The sequence below is a fragment of the Pan troglodytes genome, chromosome 14 (assembly GCF_028858775.2).
Source record: "Pan troglodytes isolate AG18354 chromosome 14, NHGRI_mPanTro3-v2.0_pri, whole genome shotgun sequence".
NCBI lineage: Eukaryota > Metazoa > Chordata > Mammalia > Primates > Hominidae > Pan > Pan troglodytes.
This window is the reverse complement of record NC_072412.2, coordinates 18,324,363-18,351,268: the sequence shown is the minus strand read 5'-3', so window position 1 is coordinate 18,351,268 and position 26,906 is coordinate 18,324,363. Positions and strand designations below refer to the sequence as shown.

At 41.1% G+C, this 26,906-nt stretch overlaps 1 protein-coding gene and 1 long non-coding RNA gene across 3 annotated transcripts in view; one reads left to right on the top strand and one right to left on the bottom strand.

Annotated features, from left to right (window-relative positions):
• Window positions 1-2,054: 2,054 nt before the first annotated feature.
• On the bottom strand, window positions 2,055-7,639 carry LOC107968045 (uncharacterized). The gene is made up of 4 exons (XR_001708920.3): window positions 7,329-7,639; window positions 6,465-6,593; window positions 6,069-6,232; window positions 2,055-5,290 (listed from the first exon to the last, which is right to left on the bottom strand). It is a non-coding gene; the product is annotated as an uncharacterized LOC107968045 (long non-coding RNA).
• A 7,127-nt stretch (window positions 7,640-14,766) lies between these two features.
• The window catches only part of LOC107967839 (lysine-specific demethylase PHF2-like), a 66,863-nt gene continuing 54,723 nt past the window's right edge, over window positions 14,767-26,906 (top strand). For both annotated transcript variants that reach the window (XM_063791916.1, XM_063791915.1), the window contains exons 1-3: window positions 14,767-15,139; window positions 19,329-19,483; window positions 19,992-20,031. The gene's annotated coding sequence lies outside the window, so the exon portion shown is untranslated. The remainder of the gene's footprint in view (window positions 15,140-19,328; window positions 19,484-19,991; window positions 20,032-26,906) is intronic.

The window sequence follows — 26,906 nt, the reverse complement described above, 5'->3', positions numbered from 1 at the left end:
CTGAGATTTGCGTCTCTAACAAGTTTCCAGGTTATGCTGATGATCCAAGGACCCTATTTTGGGAAGCACAGCTTTACAAGATGTTTACTACCCACTAACGCTCCATTTCCTTCTAAAAGTGATCAGCTGTATATGGAAACAGTGTAATAATGAATATGAAGAATTAAAAACAATTTTCGGGCCTTAAGAAGCTTCTGTTCTCTATTCTCCTACCAACGCAGGAGATTGCTATAGGGATAAGAAAATATAGAAAAATGAGTCTGGCCTCATCTTTTAATTAAGCTAACCACCAGCTATTTATAACTGAAGCTAAGGGGAATTTGAACATTGGTTAGATATTTGAAGATATTAAGAACTACTGGCTGGCACGGTGGCTCACGCCTGTAATCCCAGCACTTTGAGAGGCCAAGGTGGGTGGATCATTGGAGGTCACGAGTTCAAGACCAGCCTGGCCAACATGGTGAAACCCTGTCTCTAATAAAAACACAAAAATTAGCTGGGCGTGGAGGCATGTGCCTGTAGTCCCAGCTACTCAGAAGCCTGAGACAGAAGAATTGTTTGAACCCGTGAGGTAAAGGTTGCAGTGAACTATTATCACTCCACTGCATTCCAGCCTGGGCAAGGGTGAGACTCTGCTTTTTTTTTTTTTTTTATAAAAAAGTACCATTAATTTTTTAGTTGTCATAATGGTATCATTTTTTGCAGTTGAAATGGGAGCTGAGTTTTGCTTAAAAATAATCGGAAAAAAAGGTGAAAGGTCTTATAGATGAAAAAAGGTTAACAAAAATTAGCCGGGTGTGGTGGTGCGCACCTGTAATCCCAGGCTCCTCCTGCTGAGGCAGGAGAATCACTGGAACCCGGGAGGTGGAGGTTGCAGTGAGTTGAGACGGCACCGCTACACTCCAACCCGGGTGACGGAGTGAGACTCTATCTCAAAAAAAAAAAAAAAAAAGAAGAAGAAAGAAAAAAATCTTCCCCAGGCACAGTGGCTCATGCCTGTAATCCCAGCACTTTGCAAGGATGAGGTGGGCAGATCCCTTGAATCCAGAAGTTTGGGACCAACTTGGGCTACATGGCGAAACCCTGTCTCTACTAAAAATAACAAAATTAGCCAAGCATAGTGGCACATGCCTGTTGTCCCAGCTACCCAGAAGGCTAAGCTGGGAGGATCCCTTGAGCTCAGAAACCAGAGGTTGCAGTGAGCCCAGACCATACCACTGCACACTAGCCTCAGCAATGGAATGAGATCCCATCTAAAAAAAAAAAAATCTTTAATTCCCACCTACCTTACCCTTATCGCCATATTAAAGAAATGTATGAGGGGCTGGGCACGGTGGCTTATGCTTGTGATACCAGCAGTTTGAGAGGCCTAGGCAGGCTAATCACTTGAGGCCAGGAGTTCGAGGCCAGCCTGGCCAACATGGTGAAACCCCCGTCTCTACTAAAAATACAAAAATTAGCCAGGTGTGGTGGCAGACACCTGTAATCCCAGCTACTTGGGAGGCTGACGCGGAAGAATCGCTGAACCCAGGAGGCAGAGGTTGCAGTTAGCGGAGATTGTGCCATTGCATTCCAGCTGGGCGACGAGCAAAACTTTGTCTCAAAAAAAGAAAGGTATGAGGTTTTAATATTCACGACCATAAGGGGACATAGGATTTTACTTTTTTTTTTTCTTTTTTAGACACGATCTCGCTCCGTCACCCAAACTGGGTTGCAGTGGCATGATCTCAGCTCACTGCAACCTCTGCCTCTCGGGCTCAAGCAAGTCTCTGGCCTCAGCCTCCCGAGTAGCTGAGATTACAGGTGTGTGCTACTACCGCCTGGCTAATTTTTCTATTTTTATTAGACATGTGGTTTCACCATGTTGGCCAGGCTGGTCTCAAACTCCTGATCTCAAATGATCCACCCACCTTGGCCTCCCAAAGTGCTGGGATTACAGATGTGAGCCATCATGCCCAGCTGGTTTGCATGCATTACCAGCTTTATCAATATAGTTCTCAAATACCAAAAAAACTTCATCAATTGGAAAGAAGGTTAAAAGTTACAGAATTTTTAAAATAAAATTTATTATCTTGGGGTACATGCAGTAATTTGAACAGTCAAAATGTGTACAATGTTATGTAATAGGGCTAGAATTTCATTAGGGCATTAGGCCAAATCCCAACTCTGAGCAGCTCCATCTTTAGAGGCTCAAATGTCTAGGTTGCTTATATTTCCACCAGAGTGAAGATCTGGGGCTTCCCTTTTTTCCTTTATCACCCAAGCCTTATATAGTGACATGCACCAGGACTCTGTCCTAAGACCTGCTTTCATGATATGAATCCTCTGGACAATCTCATCCACATCATAGCTAAAACCACCCACATCATAGCTAAAACCACCGCTTTTAACATGAGGGATCCTAAATCTTTATCTCTAGCCCAAATCTCATTCTTGAGCTTTACACTCATTATTTTACTGCGTACTGGGTATGACCGCTTTGATGTCCCATAGGCATCTCTTAAGTGAAACATCTTTCCTTCCAAGCCTGCTCCTCCTGTATTTCTTTTCTCAGTGAATGCCATCCATCTTCCCAAGTAGGAAACATAAACGTCAACCTAAATTGTTATCCTCACTACCATCGTCTGCACCCAAGCTTCCAATTAAATGGTTTCACACAAAATCCCTAAAACTTGGGCTGAGTGTGGTGGCTCACGCCTGTAATCTCGGCACTTTTGGGAGGCCAAGGCAGAAGGAATGCTGAAGCCCAGGAGTATGAGACCAGCCTGGGCAACATGGTAAACCCCAAGTTTTACAAAAAAAAAAAAGAAAAAAAAAAACAGACAAAAAAGACTAGCCAGGAGTGGTGGTGCACACCTGTAGTCCTAGCTACTAGATTGATGGGGGAGATCAATTGAGCCCAGGTGGTCAACGCTGCAGTAAGCCATGATTGTGCCAGTGCACTCCAGCCTGGGCAACAGAGCGAGACCTTGTCTCAGAAAAAAAAAAAAAAAAAGGAATTACTCCACAAACATTTATCAATCAAATTGAACATCTATACATGAAGAGGAGTTAGATATGGTTTCTGCCTGCTGGGAGCTCATCATGTGTGCAGAAATGGATGCTAGAAGTGTCACAATAGAGGTAAGCACAGGGAGCCATGGGATCACATAGAACAAGGAGCTAACCCACACTGGGCAGTAAGTGAAGGCTTCTTGATGGTACTGATACCTAAGCTGCAGCTTAAAATACAACTCGGGGTTACCCAGACCAATCAGTCCATTGGCTGGAATATATCTGATGCTCAAATAATGTTTGTTGATTATAAGCACAAAAGTAGTAACCCTATGAAATTTACATTACTGGCTAATCCAATTAACTGAATACATTTAATTACATCTTCAGTTTGTTCTCTTAAATTACAGGCTTTTCTCTTTTATTTGCATAACGTAACATATTCTTCAAATCCAACAGTGCTCTATTTCAAGTCCAACTCAACTCTCCCCAACTCTATTTATAATGAGTTTCAAATTCAACAAATATTATTTACAAAAGGTGTCAGGTACTAAAAAAAATGTTTTTTTCTTTGTTTTTGAGACAGGATCTCACTGTCACCCAGGCTGCAGTGCAGTGGCACAATTACAGGTCACTGTACCCTCGACCTCCTGAGCTCAAGTGATCCTACCTCATCCTCCTGAGTAACTGGGACTACATATGCATGCCACCATGCCTGGCTAATTTTTGTATTCCTTGTAGAGATGGGGTTTTGCTATGTTGCCCAAGCTGGTCTTCAACTCCTGGGCTCAAGCCATCCACCCGCCTTGGCCTCCAAAGTGCTGAGATTACAGGTGTGAACTACCACACCTGGCCAAGAAAAAGGTTTTCAATGGATATCTAAATAAATGTTAGTAAAGAGTGGTGAAGTGCGGAAGCAGCAAGTGAAATCTTACTTGTAAGAAGGACTCTGCCCTGATGACAGTATCCAGAAAGTTGGTAAATTCTTTTCCATGTTCATAATTATTCACCTTGTACCAAATACATTCTAGAGCAGAAACAGTAAATACAAGCATCCAGCTGTACCAGAATAAAAAAGTGCACAGAATATAATTATCACTAAGTGACAAATAAGTGAGAAAGTAAAAAAGCCATTAGTCTCATACATCCTAGCTAACTCATGAGGTAGACTACAACAGGTATGTTCAACAACTTGGTAATATAGGGAAAAGCTTATAGTCAAAACATAAATGGAGAGAATTCACATATAATGAATAAGGCAAGCTTCATATCACATAGTAATCCAAGAAAGTATAAACATCTGAATTGAAAGTTTTAGAATACCCTAAACTTCAATTAGGGTAGGCTGGGTATAATGTAAGAATGACAGAAACTTAGTAAGTGGAAATCTAATAACCTATCATATTCTGTTTAAAAGATTCAGAGTAGAAGGAGGAGAATTGGCCTGGAACCAACTAAAATAAACTTTAATCACTAGAAGAATCAGGAGTAGCTTATCCAGTAATGAAACACTCAGTTTGGTCAAAAGAAATATGATCTCCCCACCGCCCCCCACCAGTGGAGGAATGAAATGCTCAGGCTTTACTATGGCCTGGATGAAAGGCTTCTCACTGCCCTTTCCTTTAATTCTATAAGTGAGAAATCTTCTAACGACAAATTTGGTTCCCATATTTGTTGATAGCAGAGAGGGGATATTCTAGTTGGCAGAGATGAGCATTTTGCTTACCAGAAATAATTAATTTTATAATTAGCTGACAATCTGGCTTTTACATTAGTCTCCTCTGAGTTTCATTACCATTAACGGGATGACTCTGGGGGCCTAATACCAAGTTTCTGGACATACAAAGATGAAGAATCCTTGGATTGTGATAGTCGTCAAAGTAGAGGCACCCAGTGAGTCTTGGTGGCATCCAGCAGTGTTTCCATCCATCAGTGTTTCCATCCAGCAGCATTTCCTCAACAAAATCCCCCTCCCTTCCTACTGCCTTGAAATTACAGCAGAAACATTCATGCTCTAAATATATGATTACCACAGACATAATCACAGCATATGAAGGCTCTTCTTCTCTAGAATTTGGCACCCTTACAAAAGAAACCCATTTGTAAACTATCTTGTCTCAGCCTCACTCAATTCTTACCTTCTTGTAATGTTTGACTCAACCACTAATAAGACCTTAGCAAGACTGGCTCATCTCTGACACAGTTAATGTAGTGAAGCAGCAGAGAGTTGTTGAGCACGGAGCCCATCTGAGAAGGCAGCTGCCAACAGCAGAACAACTGATCAACAGTTAAGCATCTGAAAAGTGGATAAGGGAATCATCATAAATAAAATATGTAACAAAAATAGGCTGGGCATAGTGGCTCATGCCTATACTTCCAACACTTTGGGAGGGTGAGGCAGGAGGATCACTTGAGCCCAGAAGTGTGAGACCAGCCTGGGTTGGTAACACACACGTTACGTATTTTTAACATGTATACACACACACACACACATATATATACACACACACATATATATATATACACATATACATATATATATATTTATTTTTGAGAGAGAGTCTCACTCTGTCAACCATGCTGGAGAGCACTGGCTAGATCTTGGCTCACTGCAACCTCTGCCTCCAAGGTTCAGGCAATTCTCGTGCCTCAGTCTCCTGAGTAGCTGGGACTACACGCATGCACCACCATGCCTGCCTAATTTTTGTATTTTTGGGTAGAGATGTGATTTCATCATGTTGACCAGGCTGGTCTCAAACCTCTGATCTCAAGTGATCCACCTGCCTTGGCCTCCCAAAGTGTTGGGATTATCAGTGTGAGCCACCGTGCCCAGCCTGATATAAATTTTTAAAAAAATTAGCCAGGCGTGCTGGTGCACATCTATAGTCCCAGCTACTTGGAAGGCTGAGGTGGAAGGATCACATAAGCCCAGGAGTTCACGGCAGCAGTGAGCCATGAATGTGCCATGGCCTGGGTGACAGAGTTAAGACCCTGTCTCGAAAAAACAAAAACAAAAAGGCCATGAAGGAAGTTCAAATAGAAAATGCAAAGAAGCACATGGTCCAGTCACATACCTCTAAGCAATGGATGTTCTGTAAAAGTTGGGGGAAGCTTTGAAGCTGTTCTAGTGGAAATGATCCACTTCTATTCAATCAGAAAGACTCATCTCTTTTATTCCACATTCTTTAGTGTAGCTACTGGAATCAAGCACTAGCATAACTGAGAGAGAATTCCACTTCTAAAAAAAGATAATAAAACAATCTATTGATGGACTAAACAGACTTACACACCATAAATATAAAAGCAGCTATTAAGATGTTTCAATTAAAGGGATCTGAATATGGTTTACATAGAATCCTGGGTAACTGACATGTATTTAAATATCTATAATCTCCTCTAAGATCTGAATGGTTATTAATTGGATTTAACAAAAGAAAGCCACGCAAGTTGTTTGGGCTTTAGATACTTACTCTTTTTAGAGGACAAACACTAGCTGGACCTAACATCAACTTCAGAGGTTCTGGAGAAGGTCCCTGGTTTCTTTGCTTCACAGCAAGCTGAGCCATCTTCCATAGATTCTCTGAATTCTTCAAATAGATCTACAAATTTGGATATAAAGTACAAGAGAGTAGGTATCCATAAATTGGAGCAACATAAAGTCTGAAACTCCTCTTTAATTGAAAATATAGTATGAAATCTTGGACATTTTATTGAGTGAATGGAGAGATCTAATCCATCTGGCAAGTCAGTTGAGAGAGCTTCTGCCATTTTTGTTGACATGTAATACTGTAATAAACTGACATGTAATACTGTAAAGCTCTGTAAAAAAATTTTAACCTAGCCTATTTGTTTAAAGGAGATGTTAACAATTCATGCTCCCTTGAACCTCTTCATTTTTGCTTTTAGGACAGGAGGGTTCATTAACACAATCAATTACTAAACACACACAGTCAGTTACTAAAATAAATATTAAGCAGTAACCAAAAAATGCAACTTAAGGCTATCATACCCAAACTGAAATCCAGAAGCCAATTTAAGTAGTCCATGCCTCCTTGGCAAGACTGTACGGATAATATCTTTTCCTTGTGATGGTAAAACGCATCCATTTTCTTACCTCACCCAGTATCAGCTTTTAGGCTTTACAGATAAAGCAGACAATGAACGTACTGTACAGAAATCTTGAATTCTTAACTAAAACGTACACGCAGAGTTATATCTAAATCATTGGCTACAATGATCTAAAATGCAGTTTTATGTAAATCATTTGCTATGATGATCTAAAACCATTTTATTTACCTCTTAATTTAATCACAGGACAAAAACTCTTACATTACCTTTATTTTTAGAACTACAGCCAGTATTGCTATCTGGCGCAGGCAACATGTCTTCATAACCCCATGATATTATGATATTTGGAGGCTAAGGTAGGAGAATCGCTTGAGTCCGGGAGGTGCAGGTTGCAGTGAGCTGAGATCACGCCACTGCACTCCAGCCTGGGTGACAGAACAAGACTCTGTGTCATATTTAAAAAAAAAGGGAAGTTCTTGGCTGGGCACGATGGTTCATGCCTGTAATCCCAGCACTTTGGGAGGCTGAGGTGGATGGATCTTTTGAGGCCAGGAGTTCGAGACCAGCCTGGACAACATGGTGAAACCCTGTCTCGACTAAAAATACAAAAATTAGCCAGACATGGTGGTGGGCGCCTGTAATCCCAGCTCCTTGGGAGGCTGAGGCAAAACAATCACTTGACCCCAGGAGGTAGGGGTTGCAGTGAGCCGAGATAGCACCACTGCACTCCAGCCTGGGCAACAGAGTGAGACTCTGTATCAAAAAAAAAAAGGAAGGAAAAGAGCAGTTCTCACTTTCCTGCTGGACTCCACCTGCGGTGTTTCCATGAAGTAAGGCCCTGGACAGGGAAGAGATGGTCCGAAAAGGCAACAGCAGCAGCTTCCACTGGCGGGGCAGTCACTACATACCACCACCAGGCTGGCTCTCAACACATGCCATGTCCTTCCTCTGCATAAGAGATCATGACAAGGGAGCCCCCCAGCAGACCTGAGGACATGCAGAGATACACAGGGAGGTGTGGCAGACAGGCTCCAATCTTGTCACACAATGAGGTGAGCCTCCCCCAGCTGTAAGTGAACGTGAGTTCTATTGTGTGTTTCACACAAGACTCCACCTAAGTAAGGTGATGGCCAGGTGCGGTGGCTCACACCTGTAATCCCAGCACTTTGGGAGGCAAAGGAGAGTGAATCACCTGAGGTCAGGAGTTCAAGACCAGCCTGGCAAACATGGTGAAACCCCGTCTCTACTATACTTTTACTGATAAAGCAGACAATGAACATACTGTATAGAAATCCTGGCTCTTAATTAAAAGGAACACAGAGTTCCATCTACATCATTTGCTACAATGATCTAAAACACACAGAGTTACAACTAAATCATTTGTTACAGTGATCTAAAACCAATTTATTTACATCTTAGTATTAATCAGAGGGCAAAAACTCTTACATTCCCTTGATTTTCAGAACTGGAGCCAGTGTTGCTATCTGGGGCAGGCAACAAGTTTTCATAACCCCATGATACTATGTTTGTCCCCAAGCAAACAGGAGGGAGATCCAGGCCCCCCTTCTGAAAGCAATAGCCAAGGGGAGAGAAGGAAAATCAAAGATACTGAGACAATTCATTTTAGCAAGAAGTGTACCTGCCACCCCAAAGAGTAGAAACCACAATCTTAAAAGTAAGATGTATGATTTTTTTTTTTTTTTTTTTTTTTTTGAGACAGGGTCTTGCTCTGTCACCCAGTCTGGAGTGCAGTGGCACGATCTCGGCTCACTGCAACCTCCACCTCCCAGGTTCAAGCGATTCTCCTGCCTCAGCCTCCTGAGTAGCTGGGACTACAGGTGTGTGCCACCATGCCAGGCTAATTTTTTGTATTTTTTTTTAGTGGAGATGGCGTTTTACCGTGTTAGCCAGGATGGTCTCAATCTCCTGACCTCATGATCCGCCCACCTTGGGCTCCCAAAGTGCTGGGATTACAGGCATGAGCCACCGCGCCCGGCCTATGATGTATAATATTTTGTATGAATATAATTCACAAAAGATATTCACAATATTTTTAAATAAAAAAATTACAAAGCCGTTTTTCTTAAAATGCTACAATAAAATTATATCTGTGTGTAAAATGTATCTATTGTATGTGTGCATTTGTGTGTATGTGACAGAGGGGGTTATGAATTAGGAAGCATATGTACCAAAACATTAGGAGTAGTTGTCTTTGGGTAATGAGATTATGAATGATTTTCACTTTATTCTTTATACCTTATCAATCACCATCTCAAAATTTACAATCAGAATTCAATATAAGCTATTGCTTTATTTATTTATTTATTTATTTATTTATTTATTTAGTGTGGTGAGGTCTCACCCTGTCACTCACCCAGGCTGGAGTGTGCAGTGGTGCAATCTCAACTCACTGCAACCTCAGCCTCCCAGGGTCAAGCAATCCTCCCACCTGAGCCTCCTGAGTAGCTGAGACCAATCAAAGTTAAGTTTTCTTCAGTTTAAAATAACTGATTATAATTATGTGGTTTAGCCTCATGGTAACCAGAAAACAAAAATCAATAATAGACACCCTAAAAATTAAAAGCAAGGAATTAAAACATACTACCTGAAAAAATTACCTCACTACAAATAAATACAGGAAGGAAGGGAAAGAGGAAAGAAAAGAAAGGAAGAAAAAAAGCAAGATCAGAGAGAAGAGAAAGAGGAAGGAAGCGAGAAAGAAAAGCAAAAAGAGTAGCAAAACAACCCGAAAACAAGCAAAAAATGGCAGTAGTATGTTTTTACCTGTTAGCAATAACCTTGAATATAAATGAATTAAATTCTCCAATTAAGACTGAGTGGCTGAATGGATTAAAAAACAAGACCCAATTATATACTGCCTACAAGAAACTCAGTTCACCTACAAAGACATACATAGACTGAAAGTGAAGGGATGGAAACAAAAAAGCAGAAATAGCTATACTTAGATAAAATAGGCTGTCAGTCAAAAAAGGAAAAAAATGAAGATAATTACATCATGAGAAAGAAGTAAACAGCAGCATAACAATTATAAGCGCATATGCAACCAGCACTCAAGCAACTGAACACAGAAGCAAATATTAACAGACCTTAAAGGGCAGATGGACTGCAATACAGTAATAGAGTACCTCAACGCTCCACTATAATCAACACTCCACTATCATCAATGGATAGATCATCCAGGCAACAAGACATCATCAGTTAAACTGTAATCTATACCGAATGGACCTAACATTTACACAGCTTTCCACTCTGCAACTGCACAATGCACATTCCACTGAGTAGTACATGGATTATTCTCCAGGAAAGACTATGTGTTAGGCCAAAAAACAAGTCACAGCACATTTTTAAAAACCGAAATCATATCAAGCATCTTTTCTGACCACAGTGGAATAGTACTAGAAATCAGTAACAGGAGGAACTTTAAAAACTATACAAATATATGGAAATTAAAATACATGTTCATGAACAACAGATAAATAAATGAAAAAAATAAAAAGAAAATTAAAAATTTATTGAAACAAATAAGAACAGAAACACAACATAACAAATCCCGTGGGATGCGGCAAAGGCAGATGTAAGAGGAAAAGTGCATAGCTATAAATGCCTACATCAGAAAAGTAGAAAGATCTCAAACAGTCAACCTGACAGTACACCTCAAGCAATGAGAAAAACAAGAAAAATAAAATGCTAAAATTAGTAGAAAAAGTATCATAAAGATTAGAAAACAAATTTTAAAAATAGAAACAAAAAAATACCAAAAACCAATGGCATAAAGAGCTGGGATTTTTTTTTTTTAAATCAAAATTGACAAGCTTTAACTGGAAAGAAAAAGAAAATAAAATCATAGATGAAAAAGGAGACATTACAACTGATAACACAGACATATGAAGGATTGTAAGAGATTATTGAAAACACCTATATAAAAACAAATAGAAAAATCTAGGAGAAATGAACAAATTTCTGGACATACAACAAATTCACAAGATAGAATGATGAAGAAATAAAAAACCTGAACAGACCAATAATGAGTAATGTAATTAAAGCAGGAATAAAAAGTCTTCTGTCAAAGAAAAACACAAGAATCATGGTTTTACTGCTGAATTCTACCAAAAATTTCTAAAAGAGCTAATATCAATTTTACTCAAAATATTCCCCAAAAAATGAAGAGGAAGGAAGGCTTTGAAACTTGTTCTATGAGGACAGCATGACCCTGGTTCAAAAACCAGACCAGGACACAACACAAAAAGAAAACCACAGGCAAATATCCTTGATGAATACAGATGCAAAAAAATCCTCAATAAAATACTTGAAAATTGCATTTGACGACACAATAAAAAGATGATCTGCCATGATCAAGTGAGATTCATCCCAGGAATGTGAGGAGGATGCAATAAACACAAATAAATAGATGTGCGACATCACATTCAGCAAATCAAGAATAAAAACCATATAATCTTTTCAGTAGATGCTGAAAAAATAAAAATCAACATTCCTTCATGATAAAAACTGAACAACATGAGTACAAAACAACGTATCTCAGCGCAATAAAGGCCATATGGGACAAACCCACAGCTAACATCATAATCAATGGGGAAAAGTTAAAAGCTCTTCCTCTAAGACCTGGAACAAGTGTGGCTACTTTTACACCACTTTTACTCACCACAGTACTGGAAGTCCTAGGTAGGGCAATTAGGAGAATGCAATAAAAGACATCCAAATTAGAATAACGGAAGTCAAACTGCCTTTGTTTGCAGGGGACATGATCATATATATACATACACATATACACATACATATATACACATATATACATACGCACATACATATATACATATATACATACACATGTATATATACATACATACATATTATACACATATATATGTAGAGAACCCTAAAGATTCCACAAAAAAACCGACTAGAAATTATAAATTTAGTCAAGTTGCAAGATACAATATCAGTATATAAAAACCGGCACGCACCCATGCACCAATAGTGAAATACCTAAGAAAAAAATCAAGAAATCTATTTCATTACCAAAAAAATGATATCTAGGGATAAACGTCACCAAAAAGACAAAAGATCCCACAATGAAAACTATAAAGCATAGATGAAAGATATTAAAGCAGACACAAGTAAATGGAAAAATATTCCATGTCCACGCACCCGAAGAATATTGTTAAAATATCTATATCACCCAACGTGGTCTACAGAATCATTGCAATCCGTGTTAAATTACAAAAGACATTCTTCATAGAACTAGAAAAAAAAATCCTGAAATTCACATGGAAATGAAAAATACCTCACATAGACAAAATAATCTGGAATAAAAAGAAAAGCTGGATTCATCACACTACCTGATTTCAAAATCTACTACAAACCTAAAGTAAGCCAGGTACTATCAAAACAGCATGGGACTATCAAAAAAATGGGCGGGGGAGAGACAGAGAAATGAAGGAATGACAGAGACATAGACTAATGAAACAGAATAGAGAAATCAGAAATAAATTCACGCATTTACAGTCAACTCATTTTTAACAAAGGCACCAAGAACACACATTCAGGAAGGAAAATCTCTTCAATAAACTGTGCTAGGAAAACCCAACAGCCACATGTACAAGAATCCATCGAGGCCGTTATCTTACCATATACAAAAATCTACTCAAAATAAAAATTTAAATGTAGGACCTGAAACTATGAAAGTACTAGAGAAGAAAACAGGATAAACGCTTCATGAAATTGGTTAGGACAAGGGATTTTCAAATAGATACCAAAAGCACAAGCAACAAAAGCAAAAGTTTAATTACATTAAACTTGTCAAAAGCACAAGCAACAAAACCAAAGATGTAATTACATTAAACTTAAAAGCTTCTGCAAAGCAGAGGAAGCAATCAGTAGAATGAGGAAGCAACCCAGAGAATGGAAGAAAGCATTTGCAAACTATGCATCAGCCAAGGGGTTAAGACACAAAATATATAAAGAACTCAAACTACTCAAACGCAAAAATACAAATAATCTGATTTTTAAAAAATCTACCCAAAACCTTTGTCTCCCACCTTTATTTCCCCACCTTCTTTTCCCAACCGCCTTTGGCCCCCTCCCCCCTCGCTACCCTTTTTCTTTCTCCATCCAGCCCAAAACTTTTTCCCCACCATTTTTTCCCCGCCGTCATTTCGCAAACCCTTCTCTACTCTCCCGCTCACCACCCTTTCCCCAACTGTCTACCTAAACACTTTCCCCACTGATTTTTCCCACTTTCTTTTCCCCTTCTCTCTGGCCACCTTCTTTTTCCCCATCCCACTCTCATCACCCTCTTTTGCTCCTTCATCTAAGCAAAAACATTTCCCCCTGTCTTTTCCCAAAGCCTTCTCCCCACTCTTGCTGCTCACCATCCTCTTTTACCCCTTCATCTACCCAAAACTGTTCTCCTCACCGTCTTTCCCTCCGCTCCTGCTTGCCACCCTCTTTCCCTTCTCCAATCTACCCAAAAACATTTCCCCACCGTCTTTTCGCAAAGCCTTCTCCCCACTCCTGCTCACCTCCCTCTTTTCCCCCTCCATCTACCCCCCAAAATTTTCCCCACCGTATTTTCGTAAAGCCTTCTCCCCGGCTCCTGCTCACCTCGCTCTTTTCCCCCTCCATCTATCCCCCCAAATTTTCCCCACCGTCGTTTCACAGTCATCCCCTCTTCCCACTCGTTCTCTTCTTTGACCTGTCCTGCTTGCCACTCTCTTTTTTGCCCTCCATCTACTCCAAACTATCTTCCCTTTTTTCCCAACCCTCTTTCCCCGCTCCATCTACCCACTTTTTACCCACCGTCTTTTCTTTCTCCACCTTCTTTCTTTTCTGGCTGCTATCTTTTTGCAAAACCTTGTCTTCCTCCTGCTAGCTACCCTCTTTTTCCTTCCCCCACTTGTTACCCTCTTTTCTCCCGTCTAACCAAAACCTTTCTCCCCATTTTTTTTCACAAAACCTTCTCTCCCTACTGCTGACCCCCGCTTTCCCCCCTTTATCACCCTCTCTTTCCTCCTCCCACTTGCAACCCTCTTTTCCCCCTCCATCTACCCATAAACTTTTTAACTGCCGTCTTTCTGCAAAACCTTCCCTCCCTCCCACTCCCCACCCTGTTTTTCCCCCTCCATCTACCCCAAAATTTTTTTCCCACCATCTTTTTCCTATCGTCTTTTTGCAATGCCTTCTCCTGCTCGCTATCCTCTTTTCCCTTTGGCACTAACCACCCACTTTACTCCTAACCACCCCCTTTAACCCCCTCCATCTATCCCAAAACTATTTTCCTTCTCCTATCACTGCAGCCGCGCTGCCGTCTCCGTTGCTGCCACCACCAACCGCAGCCAGGCGAGCCACGTTGTCGTGGCCCCACCATCCAGTGCACAGCCGCTGATAACCCATTCCTGGTTCTCTAAGCCGGGCAGTAAGCAGCTCTACATGAAGACACGTGAACTTGCAAGGGCCTGACTTCCCTTCAGCAGCATTCATATACTGAGGTTATATATACAAGAGGATTCCTGGACTGCACGTTCTGATTGGATGAGAAGGAACCTCCAGGGTTACTCGGATTGGACTTTATTATCATGTTCTGATTGGATAAGAGCAAGCCTTAAGACAACCAATCACAGCATGAAAATAAAGTCCAATCAGAGTAGACCTAAAGGTTTTTCTCTCATCCAATCAGAACATGTAGTCCAGGAACTGCGTGTGCCTTAACCTCGGCATATAAAGCATGCTGAGGCGGCGTCCACTCATTTCAGGCTCTTCAGTGTCAGTGCTCGGTGTCTGCTTTAGAGAACTACGAGAAGGGGCTGCTAGCAGCCGCCTCCCGGGGCACTGACTCGCTGCGGTTGGTGGTGGCGACGGAACGGTAGGAGGGCGGCCGGCAGCGGGAGCTTCTCCTGTCGGGCAGGAGGACGAGTAGAAGGGAGAGGCACCACCACATGTTGGAGGCTGGAGCTTGCGCCGCCGCAGCTCGCCTTACTGCAGTTGGGGGTGATGTCGGACACTACAGCTTGGCCAGAGTGGTAGAAATGTTGTTGCATAGGTGAGTTATCCGGGGCTGTGCTGCCTGTCTCTGGGGGCAGGGGTTGGGTGTCCTATTGTGGCTCACTGCCCAAGGCTGCCCTGCCTGTGGTAGGGGGCTGGTTGGGGGCACTCTCCAGGGTTGCATTGCTGGTGGTGGGGTGGGTTGGCTGCCTACCAGGGGGCTACATTGCCGGCGGTGGTGGGGGTGTTTGGGGGAGGCAAGTTGTGTGTGCTAACGTGTGCTGTCGGTGGCGGTGGACGGGTTAGGGGCACTAGTTTCTGCTGCACTGGCTGCGGCAGGGGGTGGGTGGGGTGGTTATCCGGAGCTCCAATGCTGGTAGTGGGGGGTGGTTTAGGGGCATTGTTGGGTGTTGCACTACCCTTGGGGCGTGCTATCAGGAGCTGCGCTGACCTTGGTGGGGTGCGTGTGAGGGACGGGTTTGGGGCACTATCTAGTGCAACAACACCCATGGCTGGGTCAGGTCGTGGGCACTATCCAGTGCTACACTGCCTGGGTGGGGGTGGTTTGGGGGAATACTGGGGTTACACTGCCTGCAAACTGGCATGGGGTGTGTTGGGTGTGCTATCCAGGGGATACACCTCCAGCAGCAGGGGGCAGGTTAGGGGTGCTGTCGGGGGTACACTGTTAGCAGTGTTGGTGGGCTGCAGGGGTGGCAGTGACAGTGACAGCAGTGGCCTCCTTCCGGTGACCATTCCCCTCTTCCCAACTCCAGACTCTAGTGGATAACCTCCTCCTGTTCGTGCACTCTTGAACATGGCAGGGCCCCCACACCAACAGCGGTTTCTTGGCCCATGCCCCCATGCTCCGTGTTGCAGAGACCACCTGGGACTACCGGGCAGGGAGTAGTGGGCATCACGGGGGACAGTGGGGACAGGGCACTGAGGGTGGAGGTGTCAGGAACGGGAACCAGCACTTGTGTGGGGATGGCTGGCTGGGTCTGAGTTTCTCCTACTCCTGCTCTGTCAGCCCTGGTGGGCCCAGCAATTTGTGGCCAGCTGCACTTGGCTCGGGGTGGTTTCAGCGAAGGCACTTACACTCACCCCAAGTCCCAGTTTCTGGCCAGCTTTTGCCAGAAGGAGAGGCTGGACTTTGGCGGGTGGGTGTGAGTGCCTTTACTAAAACTGGTCCCTGCCACCCAGTGGCCAGCGTGACAAGGTGAGACACTAACGCCACCACTCCCTGCATCCCATTCTAGGCTATTCTGGCTTTGCCTGCCTAGCTGCTCCAAGCCAGGCTGGAGGAGGAGGAGAAGGAGGAGTCACCTGTGGTACACTGGAGCCTGCGTATGTAGTGGCTCTGCAGTTTATCTCATGCTATTGTTGACAGTGTTGGAGACTGCAGCTCGACCAGAGTGCTAGGAGGGTGCCCACAGGGGCAAGGTGGTAGGAACCTTGTAGGGTGGGCTGCTGTGTTGAAGGTGACAGTGGTTGTATTGGCATCGGTGCTAGTCGTGGTAGCAGCAGCAAGTCTGGGGGCCGGGAAGGGAGAGTAGAAGTGCTGCAGGGCCCAGCCAACCTGGGGTGGGGAGGAACCTGCGGGTGCTGTACTGTGGGCCTCAGTAACAGTGGTGGAGGCACACCTAGGGAAAGTAGGAGTCCTCCCACTTCTTCAGCAATCTCTGGAGGGTGCCCTCCTCCTGCTGGTGACTGCGGTGTGAGTGGCAGCATTGTCTCATTCTTAACAAAATTAGGGGGTTGACTATTTGTGTAACTTTTTTGCTTCTTTTTTGTCATGATAGTCTTGGATTTTTTCAAATTTCATGAATTGGGGAGGGGATAAAAGGTATCATAATAGGCCTTCTAATTCCCATGCCTGTTCTTTTTTCTTTCTTCCAGTTTGTGTTTTTTTCTTTTCATCATCTTGTTCATTTTTTTTTTTTTGCTGCCGCCTTTATTTCATGTTTCTATTCTTGTTTCTCCTTCTCTTTTTGTTTTCTTTATGCCCAGACAACAAATCAAAACTGAGTTAAAAAGAAACTACTTTCACTGTGTTGTATTTTTAAAACAACAGGTACCTTACTATGTTTTAGAGATGAGGAAAAAAATCGGTCGTGTAGTTACTTGAATAGCTATGCTTTCATGATCGTGTTAACCCACTTATGCTTAGCGTTCCATTATTGGAATGCTAAGCATGAGAGAGTTACTTATATCCTACTACTCAGGGTCATCGACAAGGTCTGATTTTTCACTCATGCAAAAATTCAAAAAATTGCAGCCTCTGGCATAAATGGGTTAATGTGTTTTAAGTAGTTATTCAAGGAATCAAAAAATGAAGCATCACATAGAGTATTGGTAGCAAACAGCCATTTCATCTGTTCCACATATTTGTCTGGAGCTATGCAAGAGTCACAGGGGTAATACGTTCTAATTTGTGAGATTATTAAGTGAACTGTATTCCCTTCATTTTATGTCTCTGTCATCATTTTCTTGCCCAGGCTGGAATGCAATGGGGCGATCTTGGCTCACTGCAACCTCCACCTTCCAGGTTCAAGAGATTCTCCTGCCTCAGCCTCCTGAGTAGCTGGGATTACAGGCATGTGCCAGCATGCCCAGCTAATTTTGTACTTTTAGTAGGGAGGGGGTTTCTCCATGTTGGTCAGGCTGGCCTTGAACTACCGACCTCAGGTGATCCACCCGCCTCAGCCTCCCAAAGTGCTGGGATTACAGGTGTGAGCCACTGCGCCCAGCTCTCTGCCACCATTTTCAACAGTGTTGTCATCTGCATGAGCAAACCTGGTTCATCACCACCTCTTTGCAAGAGAAAAAGGAAGTGGGGAGAATCTGTGGGTAATTTTTTTCTTTTTGAAAACGAGGTCTCGCTCTTGTACCCCAGACTGGAGTATGATGGCACGAACTCGGCTCACTGCGACCCCCCAACTCCCGGGTTCAAGCAGTTCTCCTGCCTTGGCCCCCTGAGTAGCTGGGATTACAGGTGCCTGCTGCCACGCCCAGTTAATTTTTGTATTTTCAGTAGAGATGGAGTTTCACTGTGTTGGCCAGGCTGGTCTAGAACACCTGACCTCAGGTGATCCACCTGCCTCAGCCTCCCAAAGTGCTGCTGGGGTTACAGGTGTGAGCCACGGCGTCCGGCCGTATATAATGTTTTAAGGCAAAGAATCACAAACAAAACAAGGTTTTAATAACTTTTGCTTCAAAGAACCTGCGGTGTTGAGCCCTCTCTTATTCTTAGTATTACTACCTTTGATGTGAACTCTTTTATTATTATTATTATTATGTTTTTGGTGATAAGTCCTCTAGTTTATGCATTTTCTTGACTGCTATAAGACAATCTATATTGTATTGTTTTTCAGAAATGTGTAAGGCCTATAATTTGGACACTTTTTAGTTATTTTTAACATGAGCGTGTAAGATACTGTTGATATATGGAAGAATATGTGTAAATACCACTAGATAGCTTGTATTGAAGAGATACCTAAATTTTTGTTCAGAGTTGATTGGGTGCATTTTTGTAGGTGTGTTTCTCAATACATTGTGTCCACGTTTTAAGGCATATAGAAATTTGAATACTGTTTAACCTTATAGAGTCCTCTGTTTATAGGTTTAATATTTTTAAAGACTAAAGACATCATAGCTCCCTTTAAGATTGAGTAATATTAATAAAATTTGAGATATACAGGGTTAGAATCCGACAGATTCAGAGGTGCCTCTGCCACCCAGGCTAGAGGGCAGTGGTGCAATCATGGCTCACTACAGCCTCGATCTCCTGAGCTCAAGTGATCCTCCCACTGCAGCCTCCCAGGTGGCTGGGACTACAAGCATGCGCCACCATGCTCAGCTAATTTTTTGTACTTCTTAGAGAGTTTTGCCATGTTGTCCAGGCTGATCTCAAACTCCTGGGGTCAAGTGACTCGCCCACCTTGGCCTTCCAAAGTGCTGAGATGGCAGATGTGAGCCACAGTGTCAGGGTGCTCTCTTGGCTCTTGTTTATTAAAAGTCTGTTGCCGGGCACGGTGGCTCACGCCTGTAAATCCCAGCACTTTGGGAGGCCGAGGCAAGTGATCACGAGGTCAGGAGATCAAGACCATCCTGGCTAACACGGTGAAACCCCGTCTCTACTAGGTGTAGTATAGATTGAAGTCAGGTAATGTAATGCCTCCAGATTTGTTCTTTCTGCTTAGTCTTGCTTTGGCTATGTGGGCTCTTTTTTGGTTCTATATGAATTTTAGGATTACCAGGAGACACCAGGTGCTGCAGCAGCTTCGGGATAACTTGAGGATGCCTCCTGGGGAAGAGACACCTCTTGTCCATGGCGCTGACTACTGAGGACAGCTTCGGTGTGGCTTTTCTGTGGCCGGCTTCTTTGAGGCCTTTTTCTTTCATGGTGAGTACAGAAGCTTTCATTTTCTGGAGCGTTCTGTGTATTTCTGCTAGATTCTCACTCCTTTTCTTTTTTCTGTCTTGCTATCTTACCATTAATTTTACAGTAGTACTCACTCCCTGAGGGCTTTTGAGGTTGGAAAGCATAGGAGGCTTTAGGGCTGTTTCTGAGGGAAACTCCCCGAGAAGATGGAGAGAGAAGGCAGCTCTGGCTGTGGGAGGAAGAGGAAGCCCAGTGCAGGTGGGGTGTTGGGGCCAGGCCCCAGTTTGCATGTTGGAAGAAGTGAGCTCAAACTCCATAAAGGAGTTACCTGCCTTCCATCATCATGGAGGTACGGAAACTTGTCTTCTTGTTGGAAGCAAGTAAAACTCCAAAAAAAAAGAGGGAGACATACAGCAAAATAAACTTCAGATCTTGACCAAATTTTTGGAGATCAGCGATGTCTTTTTTTATGGAGTTAGAGCTCACTTCTTCCAGCAGGCAAATCCATTTTTTCTTTTTCTGCTTCTAGGATGGTAGAGAGCAGTCTACAGCCTGAGACCCATCACAAGGTAAGAAACTGGGTTTGGATTCTGTCTTGCAAATTCCTTTTAAAGAATAAAGTCGACGTTTAACAACCAGCTGGTGTTAATTTCCGCTTACACTTAGAGTGCTCAGAAATCATATAATTTGTGTGACCATTGTTAATTTAGCAGAATTTTGTTCTAGCTGAAATATGGTAGTAAGATTAAAAGAGTTTTGTTTAAAGGAGCACAATTGTGTAAAAATCAGCTTAAAAGGTAACATCCAAGATTGTGTGTGTATGTATGCATGTTTCTATTTGAAAGGCCTTCGTGTTTTTGTTTTTTTTGTTTTACTCTCCTAAGACCTTGTCTTTTTTTCTTTCTTTTTTTTCTTCTACTCAGTTGACTGAGTTCTGTGTTCACTTGATTTTTTTTTTTTGACTAAAATAGTTATTGCAATAGAGGCTACACTTGGGTTTTTAAGAAAGAGTGCAGTTTAATTATGTGTAATTTGGCTTAAAGAAAAATATTAGTGTCTCCCTCTTGCACCACCAGACTTTTTTTTTCCTGTAGTTTATGATGTAAGTTTTGGTATTTGATTTTCAACTGAGTTGTTTCCTTTAATGTTCAAATTTAAGGCTATTTAGGTGACAGCTGTCTAGGGTTGTGAACCAGGTTATCAAGAATCTGAAAGTCTAAGATGGGAAATAAAGGGGGATCTTTAAAGCTGTAAAACGTACGGTAACAGCTCATTGGGTTCACCTTGCGCACTGTCTAGACAAAACCAATTTATCAAGATAGAGGAATTGCAGTGGAGAAAGAGTAATTCACGTAGAGCCGGCTGTGTGGCAAACCAAAGTTTATTACTCAAATCAGTCTCCTCTTGAGCATTTGGGGATAGAGGGTTTTTGTTTGTTTTGTTTTTGTTTGTTTGTTTTTTGAGATGGAGCCTCACTGTGTCACCCAGGCTGGAGTGCAGTGGTGAAATCTCTGCTCATGGCAACCTCTACCTCCCGGATTCATGCCGTTCTCCTGCCTCAGCCTCCTGAGTAGCTGGGATTACAGGCACCTACCACCATGTCTGGCTAATTTTTTGTATTTTTAGTAGAGATGAGGTTTCATCATGTTGGCCAGGATGGCATTGAACTCCTGACCTCGTGATCTGCCCGCCTCAGCCTCACAAAGTGCTGGGAATTACAGGCATGAGCCACCGCATGTGGCCAGGGATCAGAGTTTTTAAAGATATTTGGTGGGTAGGGGCTTGGAAAGTAAGGAGTGCTGATTGGTCAGGTTGGAGATGGAATCATAGGGGGTTGAAGTTAGGTTTTTTTGCTGTCTTCCATTTATGGGAGTGATGGCACATCTGGTTGGGCCAGATTATTGGCCTGGGCAGGGTCTGCAACATGTATCAAGTACTGATGTTAGGCTTTACAGTAGTGATGTCACCCGCAGGAGCAGTTTGGGGAGGTTCAGAATTTTGAAGCCGGAGACTGCGTAACCCCTAAACTGTAATTTCTAATCTTGTAGCTAATATGTTAGTCCTGCAAAGGCAGACTGCTCCCCAGGCAAGAAGGGTTTTTTTTTTTTTTTTTTTTTTTCGGGAAAGGGCTGTTATCAATTTGCTTTCAGAGTCAAACAGTGAACTAAATTCCTTCCCAAAGTTAGTTCAGCTTATGCCCAGGAATGAGGAAGGACAGCTTAAGGGTTAGAAGCAAGATAGGGTCGGTTAGGTCTTTCACTGTCATAATTTCCTCAGTTATAATGCTGCAAAGGCGGTTTCAGTACTTCATCGGCATGCGTGATAGATTTTTATATGTATTTGTGTGTGGTGTATAGAATGTTCCACTACTAAAAATATTTAAAATACCTCTAATTAATTGGCTTAAAGAAAAATAAAAGTGCTTAAGTTTGATACTAAAAAAGACTAGTCAAATGCTTTTTCAAGTTTATGTAACTAAAGTAAAATCTTTAATAAATAAACTAGCTTTAAAATTATTGGTAAAGTAATATTAGAAATGTCGTAAGAATTGACAGCATACATTTTCTTTTACATTTAGTAATCAAGTAATTTTATACATATTCCTGCCAAATACTATAAGGTGTTGAAATTTGGCATTGGGTCTTCAAAACTATAAACCCAGCCCAAAACAGAATGATCTTTACTTGAGTAATTTTTAATAAGTAAGACATTGATAGGGCTTAATGAAAATAGCTGCGTGGTGAATGTAGTAAGATGACTAGCACTTCTAATCCTGTGGCTGTGGCTTTTGGCAGTATAGTCCACAGACAGTAAGGAAAGGACTGTTACTGCTTTTGTTTCAAAGCTATCTTTTATGTGTATAACTTCACATATTAAATATACAAAAAGGATCTTGCAGGACATCTACAAAGTGTCTGATGGTGGCGGTTGTCAGAGAAGGTGGAGAAAAACAGTTATTTACATTTTGTATGTAATAATTAATATCTATATAAATGATGTTTGAAAAAAGTCAACATTTATTAACTTGGGGTAATTGATAGTCTATGATTTGTTAATTTTTTTCTCTACCCTCTTCTAAATTAAAAAAAAAATTAGCAAAACTGTGATGCTTTTTCTGTGACCAAAGAAAGTTAAGTTTAAGCATGATAAAATTGTCATACTATTGGATCTAAATTTGGACCCTATATAAATGTTTTAAACACTTGCAGTTAAAATTGTAACATAATTTTTTGATAATAACAAGAAATGCCCCCCGAGGCCCATTAAAAGCCAGAGCTATCAATGGCTACCATCTAACCCCAGAATCTCTGAATTGTGGACACAGATATATATTCCTATAAGAAAAATTTCAATGATTGGTTTTAGGTATAAATATGTCTTTAAGAGAAAGGAGTCCTGAAAGCAGAACCTTGCCTTGTTTTGCTACTTATTTCCTACCAAATCTGGATGTGTTAACAAGGAAAATGGGAGGGGAACATATTTGCAGTATAAAATAAATGATGCTTAATATAAAATGATCTTGCAATTTATTATATAAAGCACAACACATTTGACAGCAAAAGGAAGTGCTTAGAAGCAAGAAGTCAGAAAGGAGGCATAGGTGAAAAACCTAGTTATAAGTTTTATTTTTTTACTTATAACATTTTCTAAATAAAGCTGCTCAATGATATTAAAAAAGAATAATTTATGTTTTTATCAAAGACAGGCATGCCAGGAATTTTTTCAATTAAAACAATATAAATTATTGTTATATAAGTACTTATGGTTAATTTATTTTAGAAATTATTGACAATAGGAGTTAGAGTCACCGCAGAAAGGATAATCTAACCATCTGTATTCCATAATACTTACCTTGTTGATTTACACTCTTACTGTTGGTAAAATTGGCACTTAACTGGAACAAGAGAGCTTTTATTTGTGCTTGATTGTTGAACCATTATTTATGTATGGGGGACCCAATTTTAAGAATTCGAAGCCAATTAAATTAACACTACACACACACATGCCCACACACACGCATATATTTATATACACACAGGCATTTACATATATAGTATATACACCCACATACATGCATACATAAATACACACATGCACACATACACACACACAATTTTACACTTTAAGCATATGGGAAAAGTAAATGTGAAATAAGGGTTAGAATCAGGGAGGCAGGGCATCACAGGTTTAGGTTATAAATCTGATGGTATTTTTATATTTGGATTCTGAATTTTCTTTGAGCTCCCTAGCAACAAAATGTAAAAAAATACAAGGAAGCCATGATCAGGTTTGTGTAGCCCTGAAGAAAAACAATATGCATATACATATATGTATATATGTATGTGCCTGTAAAGATATAAGTAGGCATTTTTTTTCTTCAGGGTTACATTTCGCTTTGTATTATTTTGCTGTAATAAATCATAGCTATGAATATAACCGTATGCTGAGTCCTGTGAGTCCTTCTAGAGAACACTGAACCTGTGGATGATCTTGGGGATTTCCAACATACTGTACTGTATATTTAACATTCTGAATGTTCTTTTCTGTTCTTATGCTCTCAATTTTAATTCATTTTTATTTTATTTTATTTTATTTTATATTTTTAAGACGGGGTCTCACTCTGTCACTCAGGCTGGAGTGCAGTGGCACAATCTCGGCTCTCTGAAATCTCCACCTCCTGGGTTCAAGCGATTCTTCTGCCTCAGTTTCCTGAGTAGTTGTGGTTACAGGTACCCGCCACCATGCCTGGCTAATTTTTGTATTTTTAGTAGAGACGAAATTTCACTATGCTGGCCAGGCTGGTCTCAAACTCCTGACTTCAGGTGATCCACCCACCTGGGCCTCCCAAAGTGCTGAGATTACGGGTGTGAGCCACCACACCTGGTCTGCTGTCTTTATTTTAAAAATAGCATTCTTTAAATTTGTAAGTATTTTTTAGATATTAATAATTTACCGTTTTTTGAAGTTTTCTTCTCATTCCTTATCTTTTTTCTCAAAATTAATTGTTTTTCTTTCATGTTAATAAGGTTTCCTTATACCTGGTGATTCTGAGCTGTTTTCACTTTAAATATCTAATAAGTTTTGTTTGTTTGTTTTTTGAGAGCGTCTCATTCTCTTGCCCAAGCTAGAATGCAGTGGCACAATCTCAGCTCACTGCAACCTCCACCTCCTGGGTTCATGAGATTCCTGTGCCTCAGCCTCCCAAGTAGCTGAGATTACAGGCATGTGCCACCATGCCTGGCTAAATTTTGTATTTTTAGTAGAGATGAGATTTCACCATGTTGGCCAGGCTGGTCTCAAACTCCTGTCCTCAAGTGATCTGCCTGTCTCGGCCTCTCAAACTGCTGGGATTACATCATGAGTCATCGTGCCTGGCCAACTTGTAGATCTTAAATATTTTACACGCACGCACACACAGTAACTGTGAAGATGGATGTGTCAATTGTAATCATTTCAGAATGTATACATATATTAAATCATCATGTACACATTAAATTATATAAATTTTGTCAATTATACCTTAAGCTGGAAAAAAAAATGTAAATCCACTCCTAAATGTGAGACAATTGGAAGTTCATGTCCATGGGCTAGGGTAAGTTGGTGGAGAGCTAACTTCATTGTTGGAGGCTTTCTAAATGTATGTCTTTCGTTTGCACATACATGTATTTCTTTTTCTTGAACATTTAGTTTGTTCAGGAAAATATTGCGTGGTTGGTTGCCTGGAAAGATACATGTCTGATTGTCAGACTTGGAAGCAAGATAAAGGAAAGAGCCTGCTGGTTTATGGTATATTTTCACTCGTTAAGGAAGTAGGATTATTGTAGAAATACTATTTGACAGTTCAAGTTTGTAAAACACAGGTGAAGGTAATCGTTGATGGATCCCTTCCTCTGAGATCACCAAACTATTTGTAGACTGGTTGGTAGACTCACAGAGACCACTTGTTCTTGGACAACAGTTAGAAGGATACTGCCCTAGGCAATAAAAAGGTGGTTGTTGAGGGCAGCAAGAGGCGCTGTAACATACCAGTTCATTTTTCTTGCCTTAGCAAGCACTTACTGATTGCCTTTTAAAACTCCCAATCACAGGGGATAAAACAATTGCAAGAAAGATACCTTCCCAGCTCCCATGGAATTAACATTCTAGTACAACAGTGGATATTAAACAATATATCATCTGGTCATGTAATTACAGTTGTTATAAGAACCATATAGGAGAGGCTTACTGCTGTGGGGTTCAGGATGGTGTCTATGGAAGTATGAATAAGGAAAGTGGCGGGAGAATAAAAGGAGAGTGGCAGAGACTTAGACTGAGAGACTAATTGGGATAATGAGAACTGTGGGATTCAATGAGGTGTATAACGTGTTTAGTGCCTGGTACTTGTGCTCAGTAAGTGCTAATTAGTAATTGCTTATAGCAATACTGTTATCTTGGGTGATCAAATAGAAGATCCCTAGCAAGTAATTTATAAAGAAACAAATTTTGTGTCAACTCTATAATAAAACAATATATCCTTAGAATCATTTATCACTTAAAAATCCCTTATTTTATAGAAATTTTTGTGTTTCAAAAGTATAGCTAGGGCAGTCCCTCTTCAGGGCGGATACTTGAAGGAGATGAAATCGCCTCATAAAGGTGTCTGCACTCCCATGTTCTTTGCAGTGTTATTCAGAAGGTAGCCAAGATATGGAAACAACCTAAATGTCTGTTGATGGCAAATCAATAAAGGAAATGTGTGTGTTTATACAACAGAATAGTATTCAGCCTTTAAAAAGAAGGATATTCTGTCATTTGCCACAATATGGATGGACATGGAGGACATTATGCTAAGTGAAATAGACCACACACACACACACACACACACACACAAATATTATATAATCTCACTTATATGTGGAATATTTTTAAAAAGTTAAATATACAGAGATGGAGAATAAAACACTGGTTACCTTGGGCAGGAGGAGGAAGGAAATGGGATTATATAGATAACAAAGTGGCAGATAATGTAGAATGAAAAAGTCTGGAGAGCTTATGTATAACAGGAAGACTATAGTTCATAAAATTGCATTAGGGATTTTTATTAAATAAGTAATTTAGCTGCTCATCACACACACACACACACACACAGTAACTATGGTAGATATGTTGCTTCACTATAGTAACCATTTTACTATCTATATACATCCCATGATAGCATTTTGTAAATCTCATATACACAGTGAAATTTTTTCTTAAGGTATTGTTGGGGCAGAGATCAGGCTTAACTTTGTGGTTGTATCTGTAGCACCCAGCATAGTGCCAGACACATAGAAGGTGTTCAGTCTTTTTTTTAAGTATCTGAAATATTTACCAGAAATTCTAGTCTCTTAGCTGAGAGACATCTAGGAAGGATACGTCATTTTAGATATTAATAAAAGAAGTATTCTGCCTTTTTTTCTTACTA